This window comes from Magnolia sinica, chromosome 19 (genome assembly GCF_029962835.1).
Source record: "Magnolia sinica isolate HGM2019 chromosome 19, MsV1, whole genome shotgun sequence".
NCBI classification, from domain to species: Eukaryota; Viridiplantae; Streptophyta; class Magnoliopsida; order Magnoliales; family Magnoliaceae; genus Magnolia; species Magnolia sinica.
This window is the reverse complement of record NC_080591.1, coordinates 11,043,205-11,055,992: the sequence shown is the minus strand read 5'-3', so window position 1 is coordinate 11,055,992 and position 12,788 is coordinate 11,043,205. Positions and strand designations below refer to the sequence as shown.

Genomic DNA, 12,788 nt, shown 5'->3' with positions numbered 1-12,788 from the left:
AAGTTTCCAATGGATAGAGCTCAATCTCCGCTGTTTCCTGTGGCGTGGTCTACCTGAGTTTTGTATCTGTCTGATTTTTGGGACTCTTGGTCCTATTGTGAGCTCGAGTCGATTTATCACCAACATTTATGTGGGCATACTTTATCACAGGCAACCGGCTGCGTCTTCCTGAGATTTTATAAGGGAGTTTTGTCGACTGTAAATCCCACCTTTTACCCATCTTCATTAACATTCGGAGCTTTACTTTCTAAAACTAAACCATGCTATACAGACATATTATTTGTGGACGAAAATACCTTTGCATACACGGGGGCGTCCAATACCCAAAAGAGGGTTGAAGGTCGTAGCTAAATACCCATGGCTACGGGTTATAACCGTAGCTATTAGAAACATAGACACTACCTCATTAGACTTGTAGTCATTAATTCTTGCTTATGTAGTGAAAGTACATACAACTACGGATAATTGAGCGAGCCTAATGTGAAATTGAACGAGCCTAACATGAAATTCAATGAGCCTCAAGAAAAATTGAGCAAGGCAAACATTAAATTCAGCGAGGCTAACATGAAATTAAGCGAGGCAAACATGGAATTCGACAAGCCTCAAAGGAAATTGAGTGAGGCTAGCATAAAATTTAACGAGTTTCGAGGGAAATTGAGCAAGGGAAATTGAGCGAGAGAAACATAAAATTCAAAAAGCTTCAAAGGAAATTGAGCGAGGCTAACATGAAATTCAACAAGCCTCAATAGAAATTGAGCAAGACAAACTTGAAATTCAATGAGCCTCAAGAGAAATTGAGCGAGGCAAACATGAAACTCAACGAGCCTCAATGGAAATTGACCGAGGCAAACATGAAATTCAGTGAGGCTATGCGGGGAAACTAATGGTCATATCAGGGGCTCCGTGGGCCCACCATGGTATATATTTTTTATTCATGCCGTCCATCTATCTTGACAAATCATTTTAGGTCGTAAGCCCAAAAAAGAGGCATATTGAAGGTTCAAGTGGACCACATCACATGAAGTAGTGGGGATTTAAAGCCCGCCACTGAAAACCTCCTGGGGCCATTGGATCAAGCTAATATTTATTATTATATTTTACTGTGGTACAAAACATGTGACCTTATGAACAGGTGGGCTATAGGAAGTATTCAATAATAAGAGTTCAATCTCCACTACTTCACGTGGTGTGGTTCACTTGAGCCTTCCATCTACTTCCTTTCTAGATCATCTACTAAAATGATCATCGAAAAAATATATGGATGGTGAGTATGAGAGTCATGCGCACCTACGCATGTGCGCATCTTTGCACACGTGTCATTGGCGCCTAATCTGAACGGTCCAAGTGATGTGGAATCCCATAAAACCCCAAGGGACAAATTTTCACCGTGATATAAAATTTTGGTGGGCCATAGCAAAGAGAAATGCAAATCAAGAGAGGAAACTGTTTTCATTTTTCATAGCCCACCAAAGTTTTGGATCAAATTAAAAATTGAGTTTGGGGGTTTCATGTGCTGCTTAACGTGGACTGTTCTGATTTTGGAGTCACATCACGTGTGATGAGTTTTCAAAAAGGTTCGCACGAGTTCCGTGTGAACTGATGCACAACTGAGCATTCGGTGTGTGTGTGTGTGTGACAGTGGGCCCCACAGAGCCCTTGACATGACCATCCATCTCTAGCCACGTCGTTGTGGGGTTAGTACCCAATTTGCACCCACACCATGCAGCCCTGTCCGTGGGGCCACCTTAATGTATTCATAGTATATGCTCACTGTTCATTTGTTTTTCTAAATCATTTTAAGGCATGAGACCAAACCGAAGCATGATTTGCGATTCTAAAATTCTTGCAAACATGAAAAATGGGGACTGGGAAGAAAATTCACCTGATGCCAAATTTTTTTAAGGAGATGATAGAACTCCTAGATATCTCTTTTCCATTACCAGTTCCACATTTTCCATAAAAATAAATTTCAAAGAAATAAAAAACTTCTCCACAAAAACAAGACTACACTCAACTGATTTTTTTCAGAAACAATTCAACTCTATTGTCATCTCTGATTTTCTGTATACATTCTTTGCAACCAATCCTCAAATCTTGCTTCATGATCTTCTTCTTTTAGTTTCAAGGGACTTACCTTTGGTTGAAAATGTCACCCCCTCACCTGATGAGGCATTGGAGTTTTGAGTACATAGCTCTAAGATCTTAATAATAGTTTCATGGTTGCAAACCAATGCTAAAGGGTGTGTTTGGTTGCACCAAATCCCTAAACCTTTTTGCAGGCATCTTCTCCACCTCCTTTTATTTTATTATTGTTTTTTTTTTTCAACATATAACATCATCATATCATTATCTGATGATCGTCTGAGCCTTATCCCAACCAACTGGGATCAGCTACATGAATCCTGTTCCATCCCAATTCATGAAATTTTGGCAGAAATTTGATGCCGGCTGCTAACTTGATGCACCCCTTATCCTTTATCCAGGCTTAGGACTGGCAAGGAGAGCACAAAATTCCCACAGGCATGGTATAACAGCCTACGTATCTAGTAGTCTATTACATAGGTAATTCACAATCAACGAGTTAAAAGAGAGGTACAACAAGATTGACTTTTCACAAGGTCACCCATCCTAGTACTACTCTTGTCCAATCATGCCTAACTGTGGAGTTTTAATGGGATCTGTTGCATTAATGTCGATATGATCACCCCCGTTCTGTAAGGAACATGGGAATGAAATTTGAATTAAACAAACCATAGACCCTCGACATGACACCCTGGGCATTTGTTTTTTCTTTTCTTTTTTTATTTTTCTCCTCTCATCAGTTGATTTGTGGGATGCTCTAGTCAAACATAGTTTTATGCCAAGCAGAGTAAAAGGATATGCAGACTGAATGAGGTCACAAAGTTGATATCTATCTCAACTTCTCCCTAAGTTTTTTTTTTATGACTCGGCCAAGTCAAGTGAACCCAACAACTCAGTTGTATTTTTATGTTGGTTAGAAACACATGCTCAAGTTATAAAAATATATCAATATTTCAAGTCTGGGCGAGTTGAGTCAAGTTCCATTGAGTTTCTGCCAGAGTTATCTTGAGTTTTTTTTTTTTTTTGTTAGCTTGTTAGTACACCCACTGCCAGAGTTATCTTGAGTTGAGCCAAGTTAAATTAAGTCGAATCAAGTTCTTTCCGACTCTTGATCTGATCAGGTTTTTCTTGGGTCATGATGAAATCTGTTCGAGTCGAGTTGACTTGGACAATGGAGGTTTTTTTTTTCAAAATTTTAAATTATGAATCTTAGATTCCATGCCTCTTTTGCAGTTGTGGCTCTCAATAGAACATAAATAAAGGGTATGATTCTTCAAATTTGGAAGAAGGAAAGAAGGGGGAAAAAAAAAAAAAAGTGCTAGCACTGTCTTCACCTAGTGCACAGGCAAAACACATCCACTTTTCATTGATTCTAATTCAGAAGAAAAATCTGAATTTCCTGATCAATGAAATGACTAAAAGTCATGGCACTGATGAAAAGAAGAGGACCAAATTAGAGTGGCGTTTGATAGACCGACAAGCACCTTTCAATGTGATACACATGCCAACGTGGTACATCTGTGGGACTGTGCATAAGATGGACCTCATCATGCAGATGATCTTGTGCAAAATTTTAGGGACAGTCCACTCATCAAGCAGGCCACCAGTAGCTGAAACAAGGGATGGTTTAAAGAAAATATTGCCAAAGGTTGCATACAATGGACGGTCAGCCCAGTCTTTAAAAAAAAAAATGCACGGTCAGCCCACATTATGAAATGCTCTGATGACCCCGTACAGGAGTCATGTTGGCATGTGAACCATGTATAAAGGTGTGTGTGGAATGGTTACCTGCAGGGCTACCAAACCCCAAATTGTGGTATTCTTGGTTTCAGCCTGTTAATCACATATTGTAAATTAAAATCAAAATATCAGATGCCTATTTAGACCACATGAAAATGTAGTATGTCTGCATGCATGAATGTTCACATAACCAAAAAAAAAAAGAAAAGAATACCATTTCCTATAAAAACACAAACAGTACAAATGGAGCACACTAACAGGATAGACGAATTACAAACCACAGCAAAAACATGTATACGATCAAAGACATTATTTGAGAAAAATTACAAATCCAATCCTTTACTTACCATGATATCAATCAAGAAGGGGGCACATGCAGAAACCAACAAAAAAGAAACTTCTGCTCTTCTTTTTATATGGTCCAAATTGCAGAGAGATCAATGCCCCCATGCGAAGAGTAATCTCTATAAACAGCAATCTGGTCTAAAAAATTAAGCAACCCACTTGAAAACCAACTCCTCTTTTTTTTTTCTTTTTTTCTTTTTTTCTTTTTCCCTAACAGCACAATGGAATTTGAACAATGGCCCAAGCAGCAACACAATCTGCAAAGAAATACCAAGTATCAGTTTCAAATGAGGATAGCCCAAAAAAAAAAAAGAAACAAAAAAGGCAAAATGATACAATTCTGGAGTTTTAGTCAGGACACTTTCAAAAGAAATGATTAGTCAGAAGAGTTCATTTTAAAGGAGAGAAGGAGGGAGCTAGCTTAGTAGCCATTATGAGTTAAAATGTTGTGGTCCACTTTTTTATTACATTTAAGTAAAAAAAATTGAATTGCAATCCAGTTCAATTGAGCATCCAACCTCACCATAATTACGAGGATGATTTGAAACTTCATGAATGCATCATTTGCCCACTTTAATCATTTAAATAAACAGAGAATGATACCACCAACCCCAAAACCAGTTAGTGACATAACTTATGTACGAAGGTCAAGTCATCGAAGGTTGTGGCTGTTGGATAGTGGTATCATCATCATCATAGCCTTGTCCCAACCATTTTTGGTTGGTGCCGGAATCCTGTTTTGCCAATGGTTCCTAAGGTTCCAACCTTGGCAGGTGAAAAAGCCTTCATAACCATTCTCACCACCTCAGAACTGTCCTTTCAGGTCTTCTTCCTAGTATCTTCCTCAAAGCTCTTCTGTTGAGGGATAAGTTCCATATATCATTTGTACATTGAATTTTAAAGTACTCTGGACCACTACACTCAATAGTAACATTCTTGCAATATATGAAAAGTGTCCCTGTATTTTCGACATACAGTAACACTCGGATGTTTACCGCTAGTAAGAAAATACATTCATAATCCCCTTCTCCTTCTTCCTCTTCTCTCTCTATCAACTTGGTGATAGTTTTTGTCCTTTGAACCTAACCAAGTTCCCCTCCTCACTGGAGCCGTCTCTAGTCTTCATTGCACATGACCAAACCGTGAGGGAGGGAGGGAGATCCTCTTCTCTCTCTATGAATTTGGTGATAGTTTTTCTCCTTTGACCCTAACCAAGTTCTGCTCCTTACTGGAGCCATCTCTAGTCTTCATTGCACATGAATGAGTACATGATCAACTGTTTGCTCTTCTATTTCGCACATCATCCACAATTCAGTTTCAATTTCCTTACGTATCCAAATGCAGTTTGAATCTTCTATTTCCCACTTCACACATAATCCACAATTCAGTTTCAATTTCCTTGCGTATCCAAATGCAGTGTGAATCTTCTATTTCCCACCACCCTTTCCCTTCTAGGAGCACACAACTCCAACCTAACCAAATCAAATGCATGTTCCCCCATCCATGCCAAAGAAAAATCCCTCTAAACACGTTCCATCTCAACTGTCAAGCAATATTCGAAATATCGATATCGCATTACGTATCGCACCCTTGGTATACAGATACATATAGGTTATCGCACAAGATATATCATTTGTATCGGTTAATTTATCGCACTTTCTGGGAAACATGGGGAAATATTAAGAAATTTATTGAATTTTTCAATGAAACTTCAGGGATTGTTAAAAAAGACCTTAATACATACTTTTAAATCATAACATCTCAAAAAAGAAGTGCACGTAACAGGTTTCTTTTGTATAGTGTCCTAAGCTATGAGCATTGAATTGTATGACTGAACTAATGCAACTATGTTAAAATGGAATGCATAACATTTAAAGTGTATGCGATGATCATTTCATCAAACACTCCTAAATACTTTGAAATTGGTGTAAATTGATAGCTAGTTGAAGGGAAATTTCAAAAAATATATTTTTTAATATTTTTTATTAATTTTTAATTAAAAATGATTTTTATTTTTCTGAAAATTGACGAGGATTTAACAAATCAATAGATCAACCCTCATACATGATTTCATGTTTAGACTACAACATTGCATGTAATTTGGAAGAAATTAGGAAAATTTTCCCCAAATCGAACTGCCTGCACTCAAATTTCGAAATTAGAGTGTATGTGATGATCATTTCATCCAATACTCCTAAATACTTCAAAATTAGTCTCAATTGACAGTTGGTTAAAGGACAATTTATTTTTATTTTTTAAAAGGACAACATAAAGAACTAATGGATATCAAAATCAAAGCTCCAACTCCATGATTTTTCATGCAAAACATGAAGAACCAATGGATTTGTAACCACTTGACACTGATTTAACATAATTTCAATTTTAAAAAATGGATTGGAAATTGAAAATGCTCACCAGATTGAACACGTGAGATATATCGGCACTGCATGTGCGTTTCGTATCGCACAGGTAGGATACAAGATATATCGTGGGATATATCAGCCAATACCATCGATATTTAAAACATTGTTGTCAAGCTCATGGAGTATTTGTTTCTTACACTGATTTTCTCAAAATATCTCATTGACAAACTCAAAATATCATGTTTTCCTTGCCAAGGGGTACTTCTGTCCAGTAATTCAAGAAGATTCTAAGGGTTTCGTCCGAAGACGCGATAAGTGCTAGATATTCACTGCCGTCCTGAGGCATTCAGCCAAAGAGCTGACCCCCATGAGTGGACCGTGGCCATTTACTCAGTGGGGATTGACATCATTGGGCCTCTGCCCTGAGGCAAGGGGTAAACCAAATATGCGATTGTAGCGGTCAATTATTTCACCAAATGGGCAGAGGCCGAGCTTGTGGCAAATATTACCGAGCAGAAGGTAACGAACTTCGTCTAGTAGAATGTCACCTGTTGGTTTGGCATCCCACACACCTTTGTGTCTAATAATGGGAAACAATTCGACAATGATAGGTTTAGGGGTATGTGCCGAAGGCTCGACATTGTCAACGCTTACTCGTCGCCTCGTCATCTTCAGTCCAATGGACAAGTGAAAGCTATGAATAAAATCAGCAAGCATCATCTCAAGACAAAACTGGAGCAAGCTAGGGGCAATTGGGCTGACGAGCTTTCGTTTGTTCTCTGGGCATACAGAACCACGGCTCAGTCAGCCACAGGAGAGACCCCTTTCTCCCTCTCATATGGCTCGGAGGCCATCCTCCCAGTTGAGATAGGGCTTCCCATCGCTTGGGTGGGGAACTATCAAGACAATCAGAATACCCAGCTGATTGTGGCAAACTTTGACTTACTTGAAGAATTGCGAGACGATGTCAAACTACAGGTGGTAGCTTGACATCAACAGATTGCCCGTTTCTACAATTCCAGGGTCAAAACAAGGCAATTTCGATGAGGGGATCTCGTCCTTCGCCGTGTATTCTATAACACTACAGAACCCGGGGTGGGGTCTCTGGGCCCGAACTGGGAGGGGCCCTACCGGTAGCCGCTCGGCTAAACCAGGATCCTATCGCCTGGAGGATTTGGAAGAACGACCATTGCCACACCTGTGGAATTTCGAGCATTTGAAAATCTATTATTCGTAAAGGGGAACAATGTAAGGGTCGGGACCACTTGTTATAGCTACATTTTGAATAAAAAATATTTTTCTACATCAAGTTAATCTACATGGGACTTCTACCGAGCAAGAAGATCCCGATGATAAGCAAATCACCTAAAAGATGTTCGCCTCGTCGTCTAAGCACGCTACAAGGGACCATTTCTCACATGCGAAAATGAGATCCTTCAGCGAGCCAACCCTTATAGAAGAGGTCGGTTCGTCATTCAAAAATTCAACAAACCCAACAAACACAATCCACAATCAACCTAAAAGGTATTATTAAAAGTATAAAGTGCAAAAGCGCCATGTTTTTTTACTACGAAAAATAAATAAAATCATTCTCTCTGAGGAGGAGGAGGATCGGCCAAAGAATTGGAGGGGTGAGCGTCGGGAGCGCGTTCAGCCTCAACAGCGGTAGGAGCATTCTCAGCATCAGTAGTAGCAGGAGCCTCCTTAGCATTATGGTGGCCAGACTGTCAAGGTTAATGTCTGGATAGAGACCTCTAACGTCGCCCGAACAGGCATTATAGGCATAGTAGTAGACTCTGTCCAGCTCGGTGGACCTCTCCGCCGATGATTTGAACTCCTCAACGGCCGCAATGGCTCTTGAAGTGGCTAAGGTTCGAGCTCGGCATATTGCTTAGCCAGCTCATCGGCAGTGTCACATTTGGCCTATCCAAGTTCAGCTACCGGTTGTGTATAGTCCTCCTCCACATGTTCAAGGAGAGTCTTTAAGATCGTCAGTTCGGACTCAGCCGAGTCCATGCGAGACTGGAGCTTGTTGACTTCCCCTTGAAGCATCAGCTCCCTTAGCTGGCCTTCCCTCACCAAGCCCTTCAACTTCTCCTGCTCCTCGGTCGAGGCCTTCAGGAGCCCTTCTAACTCAGCCTTCTCCCTCTCGATCTAGGTCCTTGCCTTTAGTCTCTCCCGAATTAAGAGAAACATCGGCAACGCCTGAAATAGGAAGAGTTAGAAAATAAAAAGCGTCAATCAGAGCCCGCAAGTTACGTTGAAAGCTTACCGTATAGCAGACCGAAGCGTAGTCATTGACAAACGACTCAGAAGGGGGGAGAGAGTGTTGACGATCGACGTCTCAATAGGGTGCTTGGCTGCCCAGTCGTTCAGGAGGGACATGTTGTAACTGAGCGGAAACACCTCCGATCCTGAGGGAGGGACCGGGTCAGCGGCCCTCCCGACGCCGCTAGCGGCTAAGACCTGAGGCTCGGCCTCGGGCATAGTAGCATTCCCAACCAGGACACCCGTCCTACCAGCCAGGAAATTAACCTTAGCAGCAGTGAGGTTGATATTGACAGGTTCTTCCAAAACGTCCCTATCTCAGGAGAGACTCACAGCGGCAGTCTCTTCGACCACCTCCTTTTCGATTCCGGGTGGATGGGATGGGGCAGTTGAAGGAGCCTCAGGGGCTGAGGCAGGGTTCGTGGCGGTCTCGGCCGCAGGGTGTAGTCTTCTTCTTCTTCGCCGTGATCTTCACACGCATCTTAGAAGCCATTATTACGCTATGAGGGGGACGCGGCATCAACGCCCTTTTCCTCTTAGAGCCTGAAGCTTCAGCCATACCTGACTAAAAAGGATCAGCTCAGAAACACGCCTACAGGGAAGACAAACCATATAAGAAGTCACGATACTCACCCAGAGCAATGGGGAGAGGCTTGAATCTACAAAATCTGGACTGAAAGAGGTTGTCTGGACTGATGATATCGTACCAGACACACTACTCTTCCTTAAGCACCCAGGCACTGACAACTTGGGCTCGAAGGAAGAGGGACAACTCTGGAGGACCTTTCGGGTAATCTACAAATAGGGGACACAAATCAAAATATAGAAGTGAGTTAGAAATTTAAAATGTAGCATGAATTTCAAAAAGTTCAACCTAGGTTGGAAAACTTAGTGGGCACTCTGACCCGCAAATTGCCCAGCTTGGAAGCAGATGCCTCCCACTCCCCCGAGGCCAAGAACCATTTTCCCTTTCAATCCTTATTAGATGTAGGGAGCCTAGTTATGAGGCCTGGGGTACATTGGGCCCTTGCTGAAAAATAATACCAGCACGGCTCAAGCGAGTCATGCTTGGCTTGGTACATAGATAGAAATTCGTTCGGCGTCAAATCCTTGTTCTTGAGCTGACATCAGATGATGTACGAGGAGGTCAGAATTCACTAAGCATTTGGAACGAGCTGGCCTGATGCAAGCTTCAGATGTGCGGTCGTCGCACGCACGAAAAGATGAATAAAAAACTGAAGCCCACACTGGAGGGCGCAGATGAAGATAGCGACATCTCCATTGGCCGGATCTCATGGAGTGTCGAGGGGGGAAGGAGCTCGGATGTGCACCAAATTGGGGATCTGGTAGTCGGCGTGAAGTTAAGCCATCTGAGACTCGACCAAGACTGAGCCCCCGGGAACGACCACCTCGGACTGGCCCCCTGAAGGCCTGGCCTTGGCCCTTCCAGTTGGATCCTGAGGTATTCTCTTTGATCCTCGGCCGCGACCCTTCGCTTTTGGGCCCGCAGTCCTCTTTGTTGGAGGCCTAAGAGGTGTCCAAACTCTCCGGCTCGGATTCTTCACCCACTGCTCGGACTATTAGGACTTCGTCCGAACCATCCGACATAATGTGTTTAAAAGAAAGCGAAAGAAGACTTGGGAAGAAGAGAACTCACAGGAAAGCGCTCTCCGAAAGATGATCAGCAACGCAAAACTCTCCAAGAAAATGAAGTGCAGGAGGATCGAAATGGAAGCGGAAGGTGACTTTTATAGCCTTGGTCGGCCATACAGCTGTTTCTGAAACTAAAACGGCGTGGCACCGAGTCCTACTGTATACGTGGCGGTAAGCGATTCATCTGAACTGACACCCTCGAGCCGTTCGCAGCTGGCATTAAATGACATTCAATGCGCCGATGATGCTCCACCTCTCAAGGTCCACGCGGCATCCCCTACTCACCCAAGCGATTCAAATCCTTAACTACCACCACGTATTCGCCCGCCACAAGCTCATACCCGAAAGGTGGCCGCCGAAGTACGGCGCCTCGATCGCGAGGAGCAATGATCACAACTATTCATTTCGATCTCACTGATTCATCATTAGGGAGGGAATGGCGATTCACTTCCCCGGGCACTTACTCCTTGAGTCCGAGCTAGAACTCAAAGAGTAGAGGGCTTCTGTTTGGGCCAACCTCGGAAGAGATGGACTCAGCTCAGCCAACTAAGTGAACTTGCCATAACAGGTCGGCTAATCAAAGCTGACGAACGGAGCCTCGGCTTGTCGACAATGGCTCGTATAGTCATGACTCGGCAGTAACCAGGGCTCGGTTTTCGAGTTCTTTTGCAAGGATTTCACATCAGCCTAGAACCCGGAAGAAGCCATTAGACATTCAACCTGACCGCCTTCGACCAAACCCTTCTTGCCAAGTCGCCAGGATTAACTCACCTATGGGCTTGGACTGTCACAGGTGAGACCTAGACTTCAAGGTCAGCTCAGATGAGAACATGGTCAGCAGTCACGTTGTGGGATCAACTCTAGTAACGCACGAGAAGAGTGGTTTCCGGCACACGATTACGAGATAACTGTCAATATCAGCGCACACGTCGTTCACGCCTAATGGCGATAGTCGTGCCGAGAATGACGGGCACGGTTACTTCAACCAAAAGGTATAAATAGAGGAACTATCTACGGTGAAAAGGTACGCGAAATCTCTCACCCGAAACCTACTCACACTACTTAGACCCAGATTCCTAGCCTAACTTTGGCGTCGGAAGGTCCCCTACTCTTGCCCGGGTCTCCTTTGTCCCTCTCCTGTGCAGGCTTACAGGGCTCGGCGCAAGTGCTCGGAGCTCGACAAAGGTGAACTAGATTTTTGCAACAATATAAATCAACAGTTAAAAATCATTGGTTAGTCACTCAGATGTAATCTTATGCTTGTGGCCCATCCAAAACGAGCTTATTATAACCATTATATTACACACTAGGTACTTACACTAATTAAAAATAATAAAGTTAATTTAGTAATTAAATTCAAACTGCTTTAACTAAACTATACATGACTACCTTTGCATCAGAGGTGATTTTGAATCAAGGGTGCCAAACACAGCAAGAGGATTTCAAATCGAGGGGTTCTAAATCCACGCTCCCAAACGAGCCAGTCACACAGACGTTGAAGGGAAAATACAAATGTCAGCTTCATAAACTTTTGCGGCCCCTATAACCTTTTTAATGGTGGCCTTCAATCACCACGGTTTCCTGTTTCGTGGTCCACAAGGATTTGGATCTACCTCATTTTTGGGATCATGCCCCCCAAAATGATCTGAAAAATGGATGGACGGAGTGGATGAAATACATACATCATAGTGGGACCCACGGAACACCGTCCACTAACTGACAGCGTCAGTGGGCTATTCTCTCACACGTGTGTTATGTACGGGCGTGCACAGTTCACCTCTCCGATTCATTCTCGCGCGAATCGCTTCGCATTTCTCTCGTTGAATGCGTTGATAGCGACAGGTCACCAAGTCCTCCTGGAATTGCTAGGAGGATTCGCGAGCGGAAAGGTCATAGAAGCGATTCGCGGCAGACGTACCATCTTCATAGGCGTGTACAAGATCTGGAGCTTTCATCCGGTTATATCTGCATCAATATTCTGTATAATGAAGGATCTGGCCGTCCACTTATCATATGAGCCTGAATGGTCATAAAACCTCGACCAATTTTAATTCTTAGCATAAAAATATCTCTGGCCCTTGATTTTTCGTCAACCAAAAAATTTAACGGTAAGATCTACTTGATTCTTGGCTCTGATCGTACATAGGTATTCCACGTTGGCACGTGATCCAAGAATCCCCTCTTACAATGTCTCCTTGCACGAATCACTTCAGTACATCTGGATTCATTCATTATTTTCTCCACGACCAACCAGACAATCAGAGCCGGCTGCCAACGTCTTTGTTGGGCACATGAAGAACCGCGCTGGCGTAACTCACTTAGTGGTTGACACGCACC

General features: G+C 42.8%; 1 protein-coding gene across 1 annotated transcript in view; it reads right to left on the bottom strand.

The window, feature by feature from the left end:
* Positions 1-4,090: 4,090 nt before the first annotated feature.
* Positions 4,091-12,788, bottom strand: part of LOC131234346 (protein PHOX1-like) — a 37,723-nt gene continuing 29,025 nt past the window's right edge. The window contains exon 3 of the mRNA XM_058231156.1: positions 4,091-4,424. The gene's annotated coding sequence lies outside the window, so the exon portion shown is untranslated. The remainder of the gene's footprint in view (positions 4,425-12,788) is intronic.